Source organism: Symsagittifera roscoffensis, chromosome 8, assembly GCF_963678635.1.
Source record: "Symsagittifera roscoffensis chromosome 8, txSymRosc1.1, whole genome shotgun sequence".
Taxonomy (NCBI): Eukaryota; Metazoa; Xenacoelomorpha; order Acoela; family Convolutidae; genus Symsagittifera; species Symsagittifera roscoffensis.
The window spans coordinates 45,347,285-45,373,391 of NC_087069.1; the positions used below are offsets into that span (position 1 = coordinate 45,347,285).

Consider the following 26,107-nt stretch of genomic DNA (forward strand, 5'->3'; position numbering starts at 1 on the left):
TTTGTATAGTTCGTGATTATATAGGTCGTGAAAATTATTTTTTTCCCGGAAAAATTCCTAAAATTTGTTCACGCTCAAATTTGATTTTTACCGGTTTGACTTTTGAAAGCTGTTCAAATCCATTGCTTAAAGGGAGTAAAACACTTCATTATCGAGAATTTCGAGTTTCAGTTTCAAAATCTGGCTTTTATTTTTTTGAATTCCAGCGGAATAAACAAATTGCCTCCTGGTCCCGTTTTATCTGAAGAGAGTTTTTTTGCTTATCATAAATCTTGAAATTCAAAGACCTATAGATTGAGGGGATTGCTTCTTTAGGTTCTCTCGATCTATCTATTTATCTATCTATCTATCTTCTCCCTCTTAACGACGCCTCAAAGTGGTCCCTTGTGAAACGAATCTATCTAGAATCCTGAGAGGGTGAAATTGGTCTGTGCGGTACTAGGTCGCTTGCCCCCTGTGTACTGCCCTTGTGGTCGTATTGCTTGCAACCGCAAGAATTTCCAAAAGTTATAAATTTCAGATACATATAAGTCCAATTACAGATGGGTCTGAGCGGCCAGAATATAATCTAATTTATCTAATCGAAAATAAGGGTCCGCGATTTATCGAATACTGCAAATCAACTGAACCATTCTCCCTCTGTTGAGAATCCTATTTATCCAATTACGCTCCGTTTTTCCACTCAACTACTCAGATCAACCTGTTAAAACTAGTAGTGTCTCTACGGATCACCTTCCTTTGATGTACTTTAACTGATCTCGATAACTTGGCAACAATGTTCGCTGACAGCGAGAACCAGCAATTCTCTAACTCTGTACTAACTGTTCTTCCTTACTTTGAGAACCAACTATCTACAGTAACTGCAATAAATGTTCTCTAGCTATCAATGAGAACCCAATACTCTCACTAGAAACTAATTTTGTTCTGCCTTAGGGTTCTTCTCTCTGTTTTCTATTTGAATTATACTTCTAGCTATGATCGTCCCTACAAGTCCTGACATTTATACTGGTACCCTTGCGCAAGGTCAAACCGGAGTTTTCCCCTGACGACATTAGTTCTAAGTTCCAATTTCATTATAAGTACTCTATCTAAGTTTTGACTCCGGAGTTCAGTTGGGGCGGAGAAACGACTTCCGGAAATCCGGGTTGTTGACTAATCTTTTAGGGCATTTGTCAGCACTGCATCTCTGGAAATTTTAAATTCCCGGTCTACTACGGTTGCATGTGTTTCTTAATACAAGGATAATCGGCATTAATATTTTCGAGTTTCGACTCGCACGCAGGCAGGAAACCCAAAATTTTGTAATTCTAAATCCTAAAACATGGGCAACAGGTGGTTTTTGAGATCTAGTGGTATATTCATATCCTGAACTGTCCCTAAATTTTGATTGTCGTTGATTCGTTTACCATAGGCTAGTATTCACTTAACTGGTCCATTTAACTATCGTAGCGTACAATTTTTAAACCTCTATAAACGCAAAGGAATGCTGTCCAGAGCGAATTTGGTATTATTCGAAATAACAGTAGAAACTCAAATTCTACATGAACTCAGCGTCATGCTTGCTCCGATATTTGAAAGTTGAAAAAAGCTATTTTTTAATCCGTTTTTTACGGTTTCATTTTTCTCTTACATTTTTTAACCATCTGCTGGTTTCGTTTTTAATATTTAGTTACTTCGGACTAAAAGCTTAAAGAAGAATATTTATTGCTTGCGATGAACAAAATCAGCAAAATACTTGACATCTGAGGGAGTTGTTAAAGAGATCGCGATGCTCATCAGTGTCTTTTCTACGCTGCTTCGGATAAATAAAAATGGGTCGTCTACCGTGGTAATTGGGGAAAGATACATTTGAAATTGTTCGATAAACTTTTTTTGGTAGACTCAATGTTTGAAATTGTAAGATAGCAGTTTTTTGTGTGGAGGGCAAACAAGGAGTAGTGAGTTTTGCAATAACTAATTAATCAGTTCAATCAGCAGTGTCTTCAATGTAGCGACTGCAATTACAACTAACGCATTCGCTGAGAATTTGTTTGTTAAAACTTGCAAAATTTAATATTACAGTACTTGAAAAAAATCCTATGATCGATAAAATATTCATTGGTTTCAGTATATTTGTCTTATAACGAAATATAATCACTTCTAGAGTATTTCATTCCATTACAATTCACTTTGCTCAGTTTACAATCCTTTTTCTTGGGGAATTTTGTGTCCGCCCTTGTAAATTGTTTTTAATTTATGCTTTTCATAGACGTCATTGTTCCTGTCATAAATGAACACTGTTATAAAAGGGGAAGAAGTTTGTAGTCGGGTGTGTTTTAGTTTTACTTTTTTTGGTTTTCTACGGAAAAATCAGTGTGTATTTGAGTGTTCACAAAAATGAGCGTATCCAGACATTAGCGACCAAACAAAAATTGAATTTGCGATTTTAGTGATTAAATATGCATGACCTGGGGGAGATTTTCTTATGATACTTAAACATTGTCCTCAGCACAAATTTCGATTGCGCTTTGAAATCGGCTTGATTCTTGAAAATCCTAAATAAGCAGTCTCGAACCTCAAGCTCGAACCTTGATTCTAAAATGAGTAAGTATATGACTCTATTGTTGAGTTGGTTAGATATTCGTGGCGCATTTTGTCCCAATAAATTACATCTTCTAATGTTTTAGTCTAATTCATCACCATGCCTGATACCTTCAGGATAATCTAAGAAATCCAAAAGCTCCTTTGAAAGATTTTGTGCTTGAAGTGCGAATAAATTACATCTAATGTTTTAGTCTAATTCATCACCATGTCTGATACCTTCAGGATAATCAAAGAAATCCAAAAGCTCCTTTGAAAGATTTTGTGCTTGAAGTGCGAATAAATTACATCTAATGTTTTAGTCTAATTCATCACCATGTCTGTTACCTTCAGGATAATCTAAGAAATACAAAAGCTCCTTTGAAAGATTTTGTGCTTGAAGTGCGAATAAATTACATCTAATGTTTTAGTCTAATTCATCACCATGTCTGATACCTTCAGGATAATCTAAGAAATCCTAGAGCTCCTTTGAAAGATTTTGTGCTTGAAGTGCGAATAAATTACATCTAATGTTTTAGTCTAATTCATCACCATGTCTGATACCTTCAGGATAATCTAAGAAATCCTAAAGCTCCTTTGAAAGATTTTGTGCTTGAAGTGCGAATAAATTACATCTAATGTTTTAGTCTAATTCATCACCATTTCTGATACCTTCAGGATAATCTAAGAAATCCAAAAGCTCCTTTGAAAGATTTTGTGCTTGAATTGCGAATAAATTACATCTAATGTTTTAGTCTAATTCATCACCATGTCTGATACCTTCAGGATAATCTTAGAAATCCAAAAGCTCCTTTGAAAGATTTTGTGCTTGAAGTGCGAATAAATTACATCTAATGTTTTAGTCTAATTCATCACCACGTCTGATACCTTCAGGATAATCTAAGAAATCCAAAAGCTCCTTTGAAAGATTTTGTGCTTGAAGTTCGAATAAATTACATCTAATGTTTTAGTCTAATTCATCACCATGTCTGTTACATGCAGGATAATCTAAGAAATCCAAAAGCTCCTTTGAAAGATTTTGTGCTTGAAGTGCGAATAAATTACATCTAATGTTTTAGTCTATTCATCACCATGTCTGATACCTTCAGGATAATCTAAGAAATCCAAAAGCTCTTTGGAAAAATCTTGTGCTTGAAGTCCATATCTTGTGTCATTTTTGTAGTCGTTCTTGGAAGAAGGAACAGATGAAGTCTAAAACAAAAACACTTTCTGGAGTCAGTAATAGATTAAATTTTGGTTATCCATGATGGATTCCAGCCTCAGAATCACCCAATGTATATAAATTTTGCAAGTATATAAATTTGATCACACGTGGAATAAAAATATCGAATACTCCCAAAAAAAACGAAATAAAATATGGCTTTTGCACATATATTTGAACCAGCGAATAGTTCAACTAGTAATTAGAAAAACTTTACAGAAACAAAAATAAACATTTTTGAAATATTCTTTTTCAATTTTGGTCTTTTTATGCCATCACATTATGAAAGCTTGAGTTTTGATGCTAATGATGCAATCAATCACTCTCATCTGATTTTTATTTTTAAAAATGCGCCAAGAGCTTCATTAAAACATACGAAAAAAAACCAAAATATTCATATACCAATTGGAGGGAGAATTACCCCCATTTTAAAGTCACCAAACACTAGAGAGGTTCGTCAATTTGCATTTGTTTTAGGCATCAAAAATCACGAAAAACCGAATTGATCTGAAACGATCTAATCAAATCATTAAAAAGAGTCCAATAGAAGTAGTAGTCTAGAAGTTGTGAAAATCTTGGCTGTCGAAATTCTTACCGTTGTTAGCACTTGTTTATCAATTGCAGCAGTGGTGGTGCTGGCATTCCGTTTGGATTGTGATGGTATTCGTCTACTCGGGTGAGGACTGCTAAAGGGGGTTGAAGGGGGGAGGGGGAAGGTGTTTCTGAGGGGGGTGCTGATTAGGTTGCTTGGTGCGGACACAGTTGGACAGATGACCACACACATTCGAGCACAATTGATTATTCTTGAACTTCGCTCGAATTTTTCAACCCAACAACGTAAACCTGCTCACAACGAAAATACACAATTTTACAAAAGTAAACTCAAATTTGTTTATCTTAATTTTAACTATACCAAAAAACACTAACTGACAGTTGAAAAAGAGTAATGAGCGCAAGTAAACAGATTTTTGTTAGAATTTCAAAGAAAGAATACCCTTTAGGCTCTTCGAATTTCTATAAAAATATATGATTGGAATTTTTTTGATAAAATTAACCCCACTTGAGAAAACTGGATCGGCAGGAAAAATTTTTGTTCCGCTGGAAATCTAAAAATTAAATTCCTTTTTTGAAAGTAGAAGTCGTTCAATTTTTTCTTCACCATTTCCAGGTTCGTATTTGGAGAGTGCTATTTACGTAAATTTCAGCAGATGAATTTCAATTGAACTCAAAAATTGCATATATGGCTAAGTGCATTCATAAATGCAATAATTTGTATGAATGCACATCTTCAGTTATCAGAGCATTTTTAGATCTTTTCCTTAAAAAAAATCACCAACACCAATATAAGATTCTTCACTTTGTTCATTACTCCTAATGAAAAGTGTAAATTTTTGTGTTTGTTTTTAACTTGAATTACTTTTATTAGAACTACTGTTTGAAACATTCTACATTCCCTGATTGGACATTAATATTCTATTCTTTTTTTGAACTGCTCTGTAATTTAGTTTCTTTCCACAGTTACAAGTACCTAATTGTACGCATAATCTTTAGCGATCAAGTTTTTTAGATTTTGTACTTTTAGTCAAATCAAAGAGTCTCGTTGGGCTATGGTTGAGTGATGGATAAACTCCAGACTTGAAAGAAAATCTCATGCTTGAAGATCTTTGCCCCGAATTGTCTGATTCATCGACTAATTTTTCTGTAGGACGTGTAAATCACACTTCAACTACGGGACGGCAAAACACAACCGATATGTTGCCTGCAGTCACTACACTCAAAGGATTTAAAGTACGACTTGGCATCGCAGCAAAGGAAAACCAATGAACCAGAACAATGGCCATCTCGATGTTCAAGTATACGTGTAGATCCAATTCACTAGGGACTTCACCCTAAGTCAAAACTTCATGCCACTTCCGAACGAGATTGGAGCACTGTTCTCTACACAACAGAACCAATGATCACCACAGCCGATCAAAAATCACGATCCGATCTCCCGAAACAACCTTGAAAAATAGTCACAACCTAACAACAAAATCTTATCTAGGTCTCCAGCTTCCTGGAGCTTCCTATAACAATCCTTTTTCCTGAACGGAAAAAGAAAGATGCTCGCAACTTCAAAAAGGTCATCATCATCCATCCTCCATTGCAGTAGAACATTTAAGAACAAAAACTCTGTAAACCGCGGATGGGTGGAACCAGATCTAAACTAGACTTTATTATTGGACATGAATCTAATAATTTATCTCTATCAAATATTGAAACCTAACCAATCATACTCCATGAAACATACAACCCACTTATTTGTGAGCGCTGAAATTTTTTGTAATTTCAGCACCAGAGAGATTTGAATTTAACCTAGAACCTAGGTGCCTTCTCCAAAAAACCGACTCGTATTAAACGAGTATACACTAGATCTATTGAGACTAGGAGATATAAGAGTAAGATTAGGATTGGTATTAGACTGAGAAGTTGCACGAATCTATCCGCCCGAAAATAAGATAGCGTGACAAGCAGACGGTGTACGTTATCTGAAAAATATTCTTTGAGTACAACCAATCAGTCAAAACTCATCTGGTGCAACCAAAAGTCTCGAACAAAACCTTAACGAACTTAGATTAGAAACATTAACCAAAAACATTAGATTAGAATTAGACAAATACAACAATTTCAAAAAAATGTTTTATGACAAAAACTTAGTAGAGTTGTCTCTACGACTCAATTGATCAGAGTTAATTTTCCGCTTTATACGAGAATCACTCGGTATTGGAAGAAGACCTCGGACAAGAGACGATATACGATTAGGAAGAAATCTACCAATAGATTTCATGCTCGTACGCCAGAAGCCAGACCAAACTTTCGTATTTAGAAAACTACCAGCAGTAATTTAAATTTTTATTTACTGACAAAAGCTTTTGAAGAAAAATCTTCAACAATCTTCAACGGCGCTAAAACTAATGATTGTACAATAACGACCAATAATGACAATCCTAGTCGTTTTCCTCAAAAACCTGCAGTAAATTCGGAACATCTTGGAAAAAAGTATTTGTTAAGTATAAAAATACAAAAACTGATTAGTATAAAACAAATTGTAAGTATATTTAAATCATTCTTTCATCCCAGCTGCATCACCTTGAAATATTGTGATCATCAAGGCTATCCTTGGATCAAATAGAACAATTTTGTTCTCCCCCTGCCGAATTAATTAGTGCCTAACGACTTCAGACGTCGATTCACTACCCAACCCATATTCCAGACCCAGTAATAACAGAGTTTTTTCAAAGACTAATCATTCTTATTAAGATTAACAGTGAAGAACTTCGGTTACTCTTCCTTCACTTGAACCCCACCTCTCAACTGACACAAGATAGTACTTAAACTGGGTAAGTCCTGAAATAGTATCTAACGGACTACTTGTGTTCTAATTATACCTGAATTTGTGGATCGATTTACTATTCTCCAACCCTTGATCACAAATCATTGTCCCAAAGTAAGATTAGGCAAGTCTCTTTTAGCTTAGATTTAGCCACGAGAAAATTAAAAACATTCTCACCAATCGATAAATGCTTTTCTCTCCAACCCTACAAAACATGACCCAAGTTTAGCTGACTACGAAAAATTGTAAGAAACAACAGTTTAAATCATTAAAAATTACTAATCCAACTCTTGCATCCATCGTCGTAAACCTTATGTCAAGAGACAATTCAGGAAATAAACAAACAATTATATTACACGACTGTATAATTAACGACGAAAAATACGACCTTGTAATCACACCACACAAGCAGACAATAGGAAACATAAGAACAAAACGACAAACACTTAGGAAGGAAATTATAAGCATACAAAAACAAATTATTCGAAAATGATTTTCAAAACGAAGAAACGCAGTCTCAGAATCAGAAACAAGCAGAATACAAGAAGTCCACAATGTAAAAGAATCAATAAAAAAAAACATCAAATCGACAATCAACTATTTTTTTCTGACTCAGAAACTACATCACCATGATCAGTAAAAGGAAAACGAAGAATAAAAAAGTCATACACAAACAACTCAATATGTCTATACAATTGGAATCAATCTATAAAACACCTTGAAAATTACACGCTTACAGTAATCAAACACAAAAAACATTCGAAGTGAAGAAAAAAGCGAAGACAATTCCATTCTCCCATTTCAAATAAACCCAATAGAGCTAGAGGACAAGTACAATTTTGTCAGAAGTTAATCGCAAGTTTATTTGAAAAAGGAGATAGTCCATGTACAAAAGAATTTCCCGAATTGAAAATCAAAAGACAACTCCTTTACCACTTTCTAAAAGAAATTTGCAACCTTACACTACAATATGGAAAATATACAATAGCAATCAGTTCAGCAAATGCATTCCATAGCAACTATCTAATTCAAACAGATGACGTAGATATTGAAATTACAAAAAATTTCACAGAAAACATAGAAAATATACAACATCAAAACTCACAAACTGCGAATTAAAATTTCACCAAAGATGTACTCCCACTCATTTTTGGCTATTTATTTATATTAGAAACAACAGAATCTCGGAGATTCATCAGTTCAAACATCTCGACAAACAACGTATGACACGAAATTGGAAAATTTTCCGAATTTTTTAACACACTCCTTGAGAATCTAACAAGTAATGAAATCAGTTAATATGTTAAACACTTTTTTCGAAAAGTCTAAGCATGGTTCATAATTGATTATTTTCCTCATTATATTGACCTCATTTCACTAGCAAGAAAAAACTTAAGACCACAAAATACAGATGACGAAACTTTTTTTAGCAGAACAAACAGATTATGTTTCAACAGATCAGGTTCTCATGCATCAATCATTGAAATACCAACAGATATATCAAGCCAAGCAATTAACCCAATCTCTATTCACAGAGAAAATGTTAAATATACCCACTTATAGTTGGCGCAACAAGTTCAATTTTCAATTCATTCTTTCCCGATAGAGCAGGAAACAATAATTTAAATTCCACTTTCGAAGAACAAGACAATCTAAACAGAACTAGAAATCTTATTCAACAAGATATTCAAACCCCATCAAATTTCGTAACCGAAGAAATAAATGAAACAAAAACCACTACAGCACAACAAAGTATCTAACCTAATCATTCAAACCTCAGAATTCCAAAACCAAAAAATCCAATAATACAACAGGTAACACTACAATCTAAATAAAACCCTCTGTTGCTCCAAAGAACTCTTCTATGGATTACCTAACTCTTAGACCACTGACAAAACTATCACAAAATCAAAGAACATCACAAAGAAATAATTTTGCAGAACATGATTATAAATATGTATTTAGATCAAAAACAACAAAACCTTCAAGTACAAAAACACAAAGCTACTTATTTTCACAAAGTCAAATTAAACAACAACCAGCATCAAACTCAGTAAATCTCAATGATCATCCACAAACTTCAGCAGATCGAAGTAAAATTATCCGTTTTTTCAACAAAACAAAAATAACACAAATCCATGTCAGTCTAGAAATCAACATCCCTACCATACAGCTAATTATTTTCCATCATATGATAAAGATTATTATAATCAAATTTTTCCACGATTTTATCCAAGCCAAAGACCTCGTTCTTACAGCATAGATCAACCAGATATTTTGAACCAAAATTTTGAGGTGAACAAACACGACAACCTAAAAAAAATTCAACATCCCGTAGTAATTTTTTTTCAAATATCAAATCGAATCAAAACACAATATTATCAACCAAATTAAAAGCATTACGAAATTCGTAATTTTTACATACTTATTATTCACAACAAAATGAAAGAAAGAAAAAATCAACTTACGAACTTCTCTCAAATCCCAAATGCCGCAGAATCACTACAAATGACTATGAATCCATACCCAATGGGTGAATTGTCGATATCAACAAACAAACAACTAATGGTATTTTCAGGCACAGATCCTGAATACTGTAGAGGTTTATCTAAACGAAGTCACAGCAAATCTTATTTTAATTATAGGACCTGAACCAATGAATACGCGACTTTATCAAAATTGGATACATAGACGGACATTTTTATCCACACCACACTTGACGGCGCAGCTCGAAAATTGTTTTCAGTTTTTCCCATAGGAACAAAATCAGATTGGAAAAGATTCACACAAGAATTTTCAATAATGTGTGACTCTGAAAGAAACAATTAACATCAAAGAGTTTCATGCAATGAATTTCGTAGCTTACCGAATGAAACAATTGAACAACTTGCAGTAATAATTAAAACACTAGTCCGAAAAGCATATTCACTCAACGCTCATGATTATAAAATTACGAAATTGACAATGAATCTAGATGATGACTCTAACACCTCAATTACCGAAAACCGCAATAAAAAAGAGACCAGACTTAGACTTTAATAAATTAGTTGATAAAATAGAACAAGCAGAAATCACTCTGAAACTAGAAGAAACAGAAAGTAAAATTACAATATGTCAATAAAATCCAATTTACTTCTTCAAAAAGCTATAATTTACACAACTCTGATACAGATTCATCCAAAAAAATCACTGAAACTTTAATTATATACGAGAAAAACCCAAATTTTTAAGGTAAACCATCTCTCAGGAAATGGTGGAATTATTGCCTGAGATATGGACACAACCTTGCCAAATGCAGACAACAACAGCAGGACAATCAAAACAAACCACAAACGTATAGAGAACCAAATGAATCGTTTCATCAGTACATGAAAAAATGTCAAAAATTACCTAACAAAAACATTTACAGTAATAATAATTCCGGAAAACCACTTTCAAATAACTCAATTTACTCTAACCACTAATCACCTCATAATTTAAACAACAGAGGGCGATCACCAAACCAAAAAATTCACGAAATTTCCCACAAAACAGATAATGTTGATCAAACAGTCGAAATGATCAATGTAGAAACAACTATTGAAAATCGAATTCAAGCCAACCTGAACTTTTGTTTGAAACCAGTTCCCGTTCACACCCCAGGAATAGACACTATTCCAATGATCGATCTGGAAACTCTTCATATAATAGAAAAAAAAATTATTCCAGCAAAAGGAATAGAAACTATTCAAATGATCGAAATCAAACATATCAAAACAATAGATCACGTGATTTTTCTAACAACAGATCAAACTATCATAAATCGCGTAAATACAACTATCAAAATAGATCACGGGATATTCCACAAAACAAAACTCAAATTATAAAAATAGACAAAGAAACTTCCCTCAATCACCACATAGAAATAACAAACATTATCCAGATTCTCAAATTAAATATAGAATTAATAAACCAAAACATCAAAGACAAATCAGTCAATTACAAACAACTGAAGAAGTCCAATCACACCGCCCTGGTAATGATAAAACAGAACGCACAGATTTGCAATTAAATCACATCAATTGCGAATCAACAGACAGTGAAAGCGACACAGATAAGGCAATTTCAAATAACATGATGCATGTTGAAAACAACTTTATGTACGAACAACCGATACATTCACATACCTATCACAATCATGAGCACTTTTTCTTAAATAATTATGCAAGACCTATTAATAAAAATAAATCAAAAGAAAACAAATAAGAAGAAGTAACAGAAGTCAAATCTGAAGAATGTTCCAGTACAAGTCACATCTACCAAATACCAAAGGGAACACAACCTGAATGAAAATTTTGGACAATTCAAGTCCTCTTAGAAAGTCTAAAAAGCAAATAATTTCAAAGACCAGACCTTGAAATTGGTTTTCAATAGATTCTGGAGCGGAATCGAACATCATCATCATTCCTACTTGGAATGGAATCAAAACCTTACATCCAAAATTAATACCATTAAAAACAGCAAGCAGTCTTGCGACATCACAAGGCTCATCCTTAACAAACTATGGAAAAATACAACTCTAGCTTGTTCTCACTCGAACAATGAAACAAAATAAACACTTGAACAAACCTTTCAAACAAACTTTCCACATCACCGCTATAAAGCATAATATCATTGGAATTGCATTCATCACTAAATATATACCAACAATTTAAACTTCAAACAGCAGAATTCATATAAAAGATAAATACACAAGATTGAAAAAAACAGCTTTAACAATATTCCAAAGAATAAACAAACAATCACCATTCTCCTCCAAATTTTATTTTACCCTATGTATAATCAGGAACGAAAACACCTGAACTTACTAGCACGTTATGTTTATAATGTCTCAATCGAACAAGTTCACCTATATGATAAAGATCAAAGCAAACAACATCTCTATATGTCTGACCTCGAATTCGGACCAATTCATAAATTTTTTCGAGTAACAGTCTTGTCTATTAAGTACATGAAAAACTCAGACACAGACATCATTTCTTTAGATGTCTATAAAAATTATCCATATAAAATACCCCAACCTCTATAACTCTTAGGTTTTTGTGAAACAAACGCGACAAATTCTCCCACTAAGGAAGTGGCGTATAGAAAACACAATATCTTACAACTATAAGATAAATGTCAGTCAACAATTATTGACGAAGAAGTACCGATATATAATTTAATGAGCAAAGAAAGTAGGAATACAGACTATTACACAAAAACACCTTACTTTAAACCAATATTCTAAATATCACACTATACAGAAGAACGACAAAAATTCTTGACAGTGTTCATTTTTCAACACGCTCAGATAACACAAAAAGAATTTGACTAATTAGCCAATTTACTATTAAAATACCCAACGTTTTACGCGACATCTAAATTTGATGTTGGAAAAATCATTTCAACACTACGTCTACCTTTGAAACCTGATGCAGTTTTCAAAAAGCAACGAGCGAGTAAAGTTCCAGTTCACTTACAAGACAAAGTTAACAGACTATTAGGCATACCAGAACAATATGAAATCATTTCTCCAGTAAATAAAGAAGAACAGCCAGAAGGAAACACATTTATAAATTCCCTTATCATTCTGGCAAAAGGCGAATCCTTAAAAATATTTCTAAATGCGAGATATCTCAATTCTCTCCTTGATGAATCTAATTGTAATTGGCCCATTGAACCAATTCAAGTAATTCTCACAAAAATGAAAGGTAAGTTTTTCGCAACGGCAGATATGAATAGTGCATATTATCAAATGCCGCTAGACGAACAATCACGACGATTAACACAATTTGTTATCGGAAATCAACAGTATGAAATCAATAGACTTTTCTATGGCATCTCCATAGAACCAGAACTATTCTCAGCATTTATGAGTAAACTTTCCGATCACTCATACTCAAAAAAAAAATGCAATCACCTATTTAGACGGAGTTTTCATGCAATCACAAACCAAGGACGAAAAGCTCACTGTTTTAAAAAAACATCATCAATTTTTTTTACTCGAAACCCTGAAAGCAGTCCCAGATAAATCACATTTTTTTCTAACAACTGTAAAGTTTCTTGGACATATTATAGAGGAAAACGCCATGAAAAACTCGTAAAGATGTAATTCAAAAATTTCAACCACCATCCAACAAAAAAAACAAGAATTTATTAGAACGTTAAGCTTCTTAAGTAAATACATATATAAAATGCAATTAAGCTTAAGACCATTCTACAACATCCTCAGCCAACAAAATAATTTTGAATCGAAAACAGAACTCCAAAAACGATTTGAAGAAATTAAAATTTTCTCACAGAACAAACTTCAAACACAATTCCAGATCCCGAAATGCCATTTCATGCAAAATGCGACGCCTCTAGTTTTGGCATCGGTGCAGCATTATAAAAATTCCACAATGGAACAAATAAAAAGAACCTCATCTCAGCAAACTCTAGACTATCCACTTAAGCTGAACTTAGACTCTCTACTCTTATGAGAGAATGCACAGCCATAAAATATACACTTATAGAAAATGAATTTTAAATACTTGGATCAAAACATCAAAAAAGTCGTATTCATAGATCATAAACCCATTTTTTCCTTTTTAAACAAAAATCGAACCCAAACTATAAGATTTATAGATTTCAAATAATTTTAATGAAGTTACCTAACTAACATATAGTTTGGACAGCAAGAAAAAATCTTGCACTACCAGATACTCTCAGTAAAAACACACCACCATATCTAAAGGTCATAGTTGACGCATTTACACTTTACGTAGCACAACCCAGTAACCCATTGTGATGCTTAATGTGCATACACAACAGTTTATGAACACTGGATAGCCAAATTCGGATTACCCGTAATCCTCGTTACAGACAATGGCACTAATATTGAAAACAACGAAAATGTCACATTATGCCACTTCTATAATAATGAACACAAACCATTTACATCTCATGCACCTTGGACTAATGGACTAGTCGAAGTTATGAACGTTCAATACAGGAATATTTCAGATGTATCATTAACGGAAACGACACACGATAAACTGAATGGTCAACAGATGTAAAACTCTTCCCTTTATCTCATAATTCACAAATCACAACAACTTTAGGACTGTCACCATACAAAGTTATTTTCATCCAAAAACCACGAAAAACGATAAGGTTCACAGCAAATTCTTTAAAAAGTACACAAGGCTATTGTCAACTCACTAAAGAATCAATATGTTACAATCTACCACTGGAAATCCACGATGAAGACCACTTTCATCATCCATAAATTTTAAAAATAGCTTCCGGTACACATACCGAATCGATTTTACACAGAGATAAAAAGCACATTGACATTTGTCAAAAAGTACCAAATAATTGTTACAAGACAAAATATAGATTCCCAAATAAATTCTCGATTCAAATCAGCTACAAACTTAAAAATAGGAACATATGTTTTAGTTCCGATTTCTACAGCACAAAAACGAATTTCAAAAACAATAACAACCACTCCGAAAAGGAACAAATCAAATAATTGACAAACTCACTGATATAACATACAGACTTACAGATTCAGACAAAAAAGAAATAGTTCAACACAGAAGCAATCTTTCACCTTACTTAATAATCAAAAGAGTACGCCCTTCGCGAATAAACTCAATTATACTCCTTTACAGGATTAAAAATTGTTCAAAATAATTCCGATTACAAACGAAATCAAAGCACTGATATAAACTTTAACCTAAATTAATTAGAACAAAAAATAATAAAACGGAATTGAATCAACAAACATCTTCAAATTTAGATAAAAAAGATACCTCAAACAGAAAAAATTGAAAATTAGTAGAAAACATTCAACCACAAGATCAAAAAGAAAAATCTCAACATAGACAATCATCGCGACTTCAGAATCAGCCTCGAAAAGGTTATGAATCATTCATTCCCTAATCTAAAACATTAAGGCAAGTTGAATTTCAGAAACCACTTCAAATTTAATTTTCTCGTTGTCACCTCTTAAAATCAATTTAAACACCAGTACATTTTCTCAATTTTCATGCTGAAAACGCACTCGAACAATTTAGTTCAAGTTCAGCAAATTACAATCTTTTTGAACCATCACCTCATTTTATAACACAACTTTTTTAGCCGATAAAATTTAACCTTCAAGCATATCTCTAACTACAACTGAAAAACCTCATTATCAAAAGTAAGCAACCCATTAAAAAATGACAATTAAAATAAATCAAATCTCAATATTCAAGCCCTCCCCTATCAAGTAGAGTAAAGATCAACAATAATTTCCTAACTTAGACCTCAAAACTCCCAAAACAAGTACGAATTTTTCTTAGATACCCCCACCCAACCAATACAAAACTAGGAAAACCCTCGCGAGACCACAATCTTCCCTTCAACAAAAATTGCCAAAACCCAACCCACTTGTCAAAAAACCAATAAATAACCCAACCACACTCGAATTCAGCCTTAAAGAATCACTTCAACGGAACGAGCCATTTCTTCAAATGCTTTTTTTGCGAACAGTCAGCCATTTTAAAGACATTTTTTCAAATTTTTTTTGCAATCAGTTTTCTTTTTCAAACTCTGTATAATATTAATTGCCGATACCCTAGAAATACTCATCCTCCTCCTGATAATTTTTTGCAATTTTTTCATCATGTTTTATTCCCTATCCCAAAACTACATTATTTTGCAAAAATTTTTGACTTCCTACTCAGGTACAATAATTCAGTAACTATCTATATGTTCCAAATTTTTTTCAGCAGAACCAATTTTTTTCTATTTTTCATAATTTTTCTTATATTTCTGAAAACATTCATAATGACAATATGCAAATGTATAAAAAAAGCTTTCATCACTCTCGCATTGGCAATCAAGCTTTTAACTCTCTTCATCGAAGAATACTACAATAAACAAAAAATTCCTTGTAAATAGTCGTCTCCAGCACGCACCTCTAAGCGAACAACAAAACGAACCAGTATATAATTGAAATCTCCCTCTCCAACAAGATCTTAATAGAGTAAGACATCAAAGCCAAAATCAAAACACAATTGAAATAAACAGACGAATTATACATCCAAGACGAAAAAGAAGTTTGCAAAACCCTGGAGTTCAATTCAACATACCTCAGTCACCGATAGCAAATCCCATAGACCTCTCCAGCAGTACAATTCAAAGTACTATCCAACCGCATCACAACCAAGCACTTCAAACATCACATCAGATTACTTAGGTTCAATCCCACAACTGAAAAATTTCGAGAAAATCCTTTTATTCCCCCAGCTACTACAGATTATCGCCCCAATTGGATGACACAAGTCTTCACTCAAGGTGAACCAGATTTATTAAACGACCCAATTGACGTTTCATCTGACACAACCTAACCACTACCAGAAACACTTTCACTTCCCTCAACCCCCTCCCTGAGTCAAAACTCACCAACACCATTTCCTTTGAATTTTCCTACAAATCTCGGTGCTCGATATCGAGAACATTCATATAACAACATACCCCTACAATTAGCTTGGAAAACATTCTTAGCACCTCTTCTCCACTATTTGGTCAACAACACAGAAGCAGTAGATTATACAACTGGGCAATAAACATATTACAATACAGACACGATATCCACAAAGAAATACAAGAACATAACATACAAATACTACAACAGGATAAGTTAAAACTAAAATTCGAAATCACAGTAAGACTGAGTAATATAATTCAACATTCATTGCCCCTAGCCCGTCCAATTAAAACAGCTCAATTCTTACCTCCTCCATTTCTAACAACGGAAATCATCTACAAATGCGATAGATACGCCAAAAAGACAATCGGATATATAATTTTTTATAACCCATATTCAGGATTACTCTTAACCTTCGTATGTTTCAAAGATACTCATATTTCAGACCCTTCTTTTTCTTAATTTTCAGAAAGAAATCACAATCCTTCCCCCCGACCAAGACCTCAGGGTTTACCAGTCACACACTATGACTGTGAAGAAAACGAGCAAAAAACACTACATAAATACGCAAAAAATCAAGTCACACAATGCCAATCCGAACCACAGGCTAGAGATACCAGAGCCATAAAAGCTACACTCTACTCGAAAGCAGCAGCTACACCACTAACAGGATATGAATTCACATCGACATTCTCCGAAAAGAAAGTACATTGATCGCAAGTCTCAAACGGAAATATAAATAAATTAGATCATGAATCTTTCTAACAGAATATTATCCAAAGACGTTTACTTCTCAGCTCTGACAATTATAAAAACAAATTTCTCAGATTAAAAATCACATCAAACAAAGGCACAAACAGAAGATTGGTAAACTTTCCTAACTGTGCACATCAAGCCGAACTTGAAAGATACAAAGGCCATATAAGACTAGCTGATAAATTTGCATTCCACGGCGCACACGGAAAGTTAACTTACGATCTTCATGATAAAAAGTGGATAACATACATTGAATTGAACAATCCCTCAAATTAGAATGCAAACACAAAAAAATAACGGATATTAAGAAATAATGTTTTTTGATTGGAAAATCAATTTGCAAAAATACAATTGACACGAGATCCATTAGATGACACTATAACTAACAAGGAATCAGACTGCCTTGCAAAAATGACCAAGGATACTACGATTCCACTACAAGAACACCAGCAACAATTGTTTGGTTTCCTGAAGACACATGTACCACATTTCAAGCAGCAAAAATCCACGCTAAAATGATATAATTCCTTAAATTCTTTAAAAAGTACACAAGGCTATTGTCAACTCACTAAAGAATCAATTTGTTACAATCTACCACTGGAAATCCACGATGAAGACCACTTTCATCATCCATAAATTTTAAAAATAGCTTCCGGTACACATACCGAATCGATTTTACACAGAGATAAAAAGCACATTGACATTTGTCAAAAAAGTACCAAATAATTGTTACAAGACAAAATATAGATTCCCAAATAAATTTTCGATTCAAATCAGCTACAAACTTAAAAATAGGAACATATGTTTTAGTTCCGATTTCTACAGCACAAAAACGAATTTCAAAAACAATAACAACCACTCCGAAAAGGAACAAATCAAATAATTGACAAACTCACTGATATAACATACAGACTTACAGATTCAGACAAAAAAGAAATAGTTCAACACAGAAGCAATTTTTCACCTTACTTAATAATCAAAAGAGTACGCTCTTCGCGAATAAACTCAATTATACTCCTTTACAGGATTAAAAATTGTTCAAAATAATTCCGATTACAAACGAAATCAAAGCACTGATATAAACTTTAACCCAAATTAATTAGAACAAAAAATAATAAAACGGAATTGAATCAACAAACATCTTCAAATTTAGATAAAAAAGATACCTCAAACAGAAAAAATTGAAAATTAGTAGAAAACATTCAACCACAAGATCAAAAAGAAAAATCTCAACATAGACAATCATCGCGACTTCAGAATCAGCCTCGAAAAGGTTATGAATCATTCATTCCCTAATCTAAAACATTAAGGCAAGTTGAATTTCAGAAACCACTTCAAATTTAATTTTCTCGTTGTCACCTCTTAAAATCAATTTAAACACCAGTACATTTTCTCAATTTTCATGCTGAAAACGCACTCGAACAATTTAGTTCAAGTTCAGCAAATTACAATCTTTTTGAACCATCACCTCATTTTATAACACAACTTTTTTAGCCGATAAAATTTAACCTTCAAGCATATCTCTAACTACAACTGAAAAACCTCATTATCAAAAGTAAGCAACCCATTAAAAAATGACAATTAAAATAAATCAAATCTCAATATTCAAGCCCTCCCCTATCAAGTAGAGTAAAGATCAACAATAATTTCCTAACTTAGACCTCAAAACTCCCAAAACAAGTACGAATTTTTCTTAGATACCCCCACCCAACCAATACAAAACTAGGAAAACCCTCGCGAGACCACAATCTTCCCTTCAACAAAAATTGCCAAAACCCAACCCACTTGTCAAAAAACCAATAAATAACCCAACCACACTCGAATTCAGCCTTAAAGAATCACTTCAACGGAACGAGCCATTTCTTCAAATGCTTTTTTTGCGAACAGTCAGCCATTTTAAAGACATTTTTTCAAATTTTTTTTGCAATCAGTTTTCTTTTTCAAACTCTGTATAATATTAATTGCCGATACCCTAGAAATACTCATCCTCCTCCTGATAATTTTTTGCAATTTTTTCATCATGTTTTATTCCCTATCCCAAAACTACATTATTTTGCAAAAATTTTTGACTTCCTACTCAGGTACAATAATTCAGTAACTATCTATATGTTCCAAATTTTTTTCAGCAGAACCAATTTTTTTCTATTTTTCATAATTTTTCTTATATTTCTGAAAACATTCATAATGACAATATGCAAATGTATAAAAAAAGCTTTCATCACTCTCGCATTGGCAATCAAGCTTTTAACTCTCTTCATCGAAGAATACTACAATAAACAAAAAATTCCTTGTAAATAGTCGTCTTTAAAAAAAATCTTCGTAAATAATCAACAACCTCCACACCAGTCCCCGTCAACAACATCCCTAGAACCTCCAGTAATACCAATAATTACTCACACAAGTAACCCCCGATCATCAACGCGCATCTCTTTTCAAGACAACCCATATTCTTTTGGAGAAAGACACGCACGACTTTTTGAACCACTAGAACCAGCACGCACCTCTAAGCGAACAACAAAACGAACCAGTATATAATTGAAATCTCCCTCTCCAACAAGATCTTAATAGAGTAAGACATCAAAGCCAAAATCAAAACACAATTGAAATAAACAGACGAATTATACATCCAAGACGAAAAAGAAGTTTGCAAACCCCTGGAGTTCAATTCAACATACCTCAGTCACCGATAGCAAATCCCATAGACCTCTCCAGCAGTACAATTCAAAGTACTATCCAACCGCATCACAACCAAGCACTTCAAACATCACATCAGATTACTTAGGTTCAATCCCACAACTGAAAAATTTCGAGAAAATCCTTTTATTCCCCCAGCTACTACAGATTATCGCCCCAATTGGATGACACAAGTCTTCACTCAAGGTGAACCAGATTTATTAAACGACCCAATTGACGTTTCATCTGACACAACCTAACCACTACCAGAAACACTTTCACTTCCCTCAACCCCCTCCCTGAGTCAAAACTCACCAACACCATTTCCTTTGAATTTTCCTACAAATCTCGGTGCTCGATATCGAGAACATTCATATAACAACATACCCCTACAATTAGCTTGGAAAACATTCTTAGCACCTCTTCTCCACTATTTGGTCAACAACACAGAAGCAGTAGATTATACAACTGGGCACTAAACATATTACAATACAGACACGATATCCACAAAGAAATACAAGAACATAACATACAAATACTACAACAGGATAACTTAAAACTAAAGTTCGAAATCACAGTAAGACTGAGTAATATAATTCAACATTCATTGCCCCTAGCCCGTCCAATTAAAACAGCTCAATTCTTACCTCCTCCATTTCTAACAACGGAAATCATCTACAAATGCGATAGATACGCCAAAAAGACAATCGGATATATAATTTTTTATAACCCATATTCAGGATTACTCTTAACCTTCGTATGTTTCAAAGATACTCATATTTCAGACCCTTCTTTTTCTTAATTTTCAGAAAGAAATCACAATGCTTCCCCCCGACCAAGACCTCAGGGTTTACCAGTCACACACTATGACTGTGAAGAAAACGAGCAAAAAACACTACATAAATACGCAAAAAATCAAGTCACACAATGCCAATCCGAACCACAGGCTAGAGATACCAGAGCCATAAAAGCTACACTCTACTCGAAAGCACCAGCTACACCACTAACATGATATGAATTCACATCGACATTCTCCGAAAAGAAAGTACATTGATCGCAAGTCTCAAACGGAAATATAAATAAATTAGATCATGAATCTTTCTAACAGAATATTATCCAAAGACGTTTACTTCTCAGCTCTGACAATTATAAAACCAAATTTCTCAGATTAAAAATCACATCAAACAAAGGCACAAACAGAAGATTGGTAAACTTTCCTAACTGTGCACATCAAGCCGAACTTGAAAGATACAAAGGCCATATAAGACTAGCTGATAAATTTGCATTCCACGGCGCACACGGAAGGTTAACTTACGATCTTCATGATAAAAAGTGGATAACATACATTGAATTGAACAATCCCTCAAATTAGAATGCAAACACAAAAAAATAACGGATATTAAGAAATAATGTTTTTTGATTGGAAAATCAATTTGCAAAAATACAATTGACACGAGATCCATTAGATGACACTATAACTAACAAGGAATCAGACTGCCTTGCAAAAATGACCAAGGATACTACGATTCCACTACAAAAATACCAGCAACAATTGTTTGGTTTCCTGAAGACACATGTACCACATTTCAAGCAGCAAAAATCCACGCTAAAATGATATAATTCCTTCAAAAATTTTCAGTTGAATCCACTGCCTTTGAAAACGTAAACTTTGAAAAAATTGCACACAAAACTTATAAAGTTAGAAACATTCATAATATAGAAAATAAATTGACACGTTTCCAAATTTACCCGGAAACAAAACCTGCGTGTAAATACATCATACATCGCAGTTAAACTTCTAAAAAACTCAGGAAACATTGGTGGAAAAGTAAAACCACAAGACAAAGACAGTACACGCCTAAAAGAACTATCACTCAAGAACAACACCTATTTTGGCGCAATTCATTTTGAACTACACCTAGATATGAAATAAGATTATACAATTAGCAGAAATTTTCAAGAAATGTCATTTTTGGAACTTGAAACACTACATCGATTATGCGAACTTGAAAGAACACAAATTTTACAATCACTTGCATTAGCAGTTCTAAAAACACATTATGCAGGATAAGTTTTATCCGGAAACAGATCGAATTTCTTTCACTTTGAAGGAAACATCCCATGGTATTGCACTTGTACTTTAGTATCACCTTTATGTATCACCTTTATGTTTTTGAAAATAAAAGATGAAAGATATTCTATAAAAATTAAAAACATTTTGTTGATACACTTTCACGAAGAGCCTCTTTTTGGTATACAGCAGTCCCATGTGGATCAAAAAAGCCACAATGTAGTACAACTGAATCCCGACGAAGACAAATACTACCTTCTCCCACCATATCCTACACTCATGCAACCATTGAAAAAGTTTACCCCGTAGAGCATTAGAGCTATTGTTCGCAACACAAATATCGATTTACAATCGATCGGCATATACTCTAAATCTGACATCCAACATCACATCCATATACAACAATTTCAAGAATAACTCACAAAAATGGACACCAAACAACGACAATTCATCGGTCAAATGCAGGTTTTTCAGACATTTACGCACAAGACTATAGCGGATTTTTTAAAGACATCGAACATCACATTTATTTAGGGCGAAAAAAATAGACCACAGGATACTTCACCAATCAATAATTTCAGCTTTGTAAAATTGAAAAACGAACCTATTGCTTTTCTAGGATGGCTCTACTACATCTTAGAAAGATTGACTATATTGTACGCAAAATTCATTTTCTTGGATTTATTTTCTCTCTACTAAAAAAATCTACAATTCTTGCGCTATACACACATAAGTAAACAAACAAGCAAGCGTAGCACGCATACTCTTCGCAAGATTTTTTGGAATTGTTTCGACATCAATAAATAAAAAAAACTTTTAAACGCTCAAATAGAAAAAAAAACAATACAAAATTATCAACCACACCCAACACATTTGACAATTCACACAAAACAACACAAACAAAACACAGACGTCACCTAATTACAAAGCTTAAATTATAACCATTCTTTATCATTAGTACCACAAAATTTTAGAAACACAGCTTTGACAGATCACATCTCTTCAAGACGTGATTATCCATTAAGCCCAATTCAACACAAAGTAACACGACAATCTGATAATGATGACAAATACGAGCAAATAATCGAACAACCACATACCACTAATTTTCGTTCACAGAACAACCATAATTTTAGCCCACGATGAGCCGCCAAGTTGAATCACTGCATCGCGCAATTTCCTACCCAGCCAACCTTCAAAACAACATCCCTGCCATGCCAATTTTTGCTTTCCCCCACCTGAATCACCTTATGTTAACACTTCATCTGGCATTCGAGACAAGCACACAACCAAAACAACAAAGGAAAACCCCAATTATAAAAAGTACACAAAAGGTTAACACAAAACAGGACCCCACAAAAATGAGCACGAAATAAAATTTTATCCTACTCCTGGCTTTACCCATCAGAGGGACGTCCTGAGCATGCTCTATAGCCGGCCTAACCCACCGTGCTACAACCACGGTTTGTGACCCACACCTTTTTTGTCGATTGTTACTCAAGGGTGAGAAGCTCTCGAAAAAAACTGAACCAAACAAAAACGCTTTTGCGATAAAAACTAATATAAGATCATAACTTAAAACAAAAAGTAACAAGATTTATATATGTAAATGTTATAATGCAGTATATAGAATACACAGAACACAAAGATGAGCAGCAAAGACTTTGATAACCCAATCACACTCCAACTACGGGATAACAAAACACAACCGATATGTTGCCTGCAGTCACTACACTCAAGGATTTAAAGTACGACATGGCATCGCAGCAAAGAAAACCCATTGAACTACAACAATGGCCATCTCGATGTTCAAGTATACGTGTAGATCCAAGTCACTAGGCACTTCACGCTAAGTCAAAACTTCACGCCACTTCCGAACGAGATTGGAGCACTGTTCTCTACACAACAGAACCAATGATCACCACAGCCGATCAAAAATCACGATCCGATCCCCCGAAACAACCTTAACAAATAGTCACAACCTAACAACAAGTTCTAATCTACGTCCCCAGCTTCCTGGAGCTTCCTATAACAATCCTTCTTCCTGAACGGAAAAAGAAGGATGCTCGCAAGTTCAAAAAGATCATCATCATCCATCCTCCATTACAGTAGAACATTTAAGAACAAAAACTCTGTAAACCGCGGATGGGTGGAACCAGATCTAAATAGATTTTATTATTGGATATTATTCTAATAATTTATCTCTATCAAATATTGAAAACTAACCAATCATACTCCATGAAACAAACAACCCACTTATTTGTGAGCGCTGAAATTTTTTGTAATTTCAGCACCAGAGGGATTTGAATTTAACCTAGAACCTAGGTGCCTTCTCCAAGAAACCGACTCGGTTTAAATGAAGATACACTAGATCTATTGAGAATAGGAGACTTAAGAGTACGATTAAGATTGGTATTAGACTGAGAAAATTCACAAATCTATCCGGCCGAAAAAAAGATGTTGTGACGAGCAGACGGTGTACCTTATCTGAAATTACTCTATGAGTATAACCAAAAGTTCATAATTCAATACACTAATGAAGGGTTTTTTTTCCTTTTCGATTTATATATTTTTTCAAAAACGCTGAAAATTTCTATTATTTTTGTATGGCGTGATCATTTATGCCTTGATTAATGTATAATAATTGTAAATTCAAAATTTTAGTAAAATCATCGTTGAAAAATTTCGCCCAATTTCAAACTTTGTTATTATTGTTATATCATTTGTGAAAGACAGCTCGAAGACAAATCAGGTCGTTTTCTATGCTTTGTTAATGCATGACCGTCCAAATTTTGGTGTTTTCAGTAATCCAAGGTCTTGGTCACTTGTGTTAAACACAACTAAAGATTTTCAAAAATCCAATTAGGAAACAAAAAATCATTTTTTTGGTTTATGGAAAAGCATCTATCTTTCAATTTTCATATATGATAAAATGCTTATCATAGAGTTTTCTTACAATTTTCTGTACGTATGGAAATGTATGATAAGAATCTTTGGTCAACCTGGGATGTTGTTCCTCGTAAAGAGCAATCTTTTGACATTATTTAGAACCAGTTGGCGTCTATTTAGACAACTATGCTTTTTTTCAGTGTATAATACGTTAAATCCGTCACCCTACTGAGTTACCTCTAAATTGAACAAGACTGCTCGTATCAGGGCGAAGCCCTGAATGTTGCGACTGCCTTTTAAGGTCTATGAAGCATTAATAAGATGAACAGTTCCAAAGTATTTAAAAAAATTCTGAAAAATTTTGAGATTTTATTTAAAAACATCCCCCCACACGTCACATTAAGTACAAAGTGATTGGTTGTGCGCTTATTAACAAATCAACTTTGGCAAATAAGCTTCCTTGAACCAATTTGGAACAATTTCTAAGAGAGAATAAATCTCGCTTACGCGTTAATAGCGCGAAATTGCGAAATTTATCGCGCATTAATTGCCCCAATTTGGTCAAAATGGCAATCTTTAAACCCCCATAACTTTATGAAAAATGATCAAAGGTCGAATATCTTTTCAAATTCAAGCTCAAGACAACAATAGCTTTCGAATGATATAAAAAAAATTGCGTCAAAAACTGCTAGTTAAAAAGTTGAAATTTGTCTGAAGAAAAAAAGCCCACCCCGAGCACAAATATTCCGTTACTTTCGTATCGAAAGTCGGAACAATAATGTATTGCGAAGAAATTGAGCCAAAATCAAGTTTCTGTTGAAAATTTTAAATCATTATTTTAGTCTGAATGTTAAATTTGAGATTTTACTAATTGTTCCAACTTTCGATACGAAAGTGACGGAATATTTGTGCTCGGGGTGGGTTTTTTTTCTTCAGACAAATTTCGACTTTTTAACTAGCCATTTTTGACAATTTTTTTACATCATTCGAACGCTATTGTTGTCTCGAGCTTAAATTTGAAAAGATATTTTACCTGTGATCTTTCTTCGTAAAGTTGTGGGGGTTTAAACGTTGCCATTTTGG

At 33.7% G+C, this 26,107-nt stretch overlaps 1 long non-coding RNA gene across 1 annotated transcript in view; it reads right to left on the minus strand.

Annotated features, from left to right (window-relative positions):
• Positions 1 to 4,411: 4,411 nt before the first annotated feature.
• Positions 4,412 to 26,107, minus strand: part of LOC134853090 (uncharacterized) — a 38,233-nt gene continuing 16,537 nt past the window's right edge. Inside the window, exon 3 of the long non-coding RNA XR_010164317.1 lies at positions 4,412 to 4,624. This is a non-coding gene — a long non-coding RNA (uncharacterized LOC134853090). The remainder of the gene's footprint in view (positions 4,625 to 26,107) is intronic.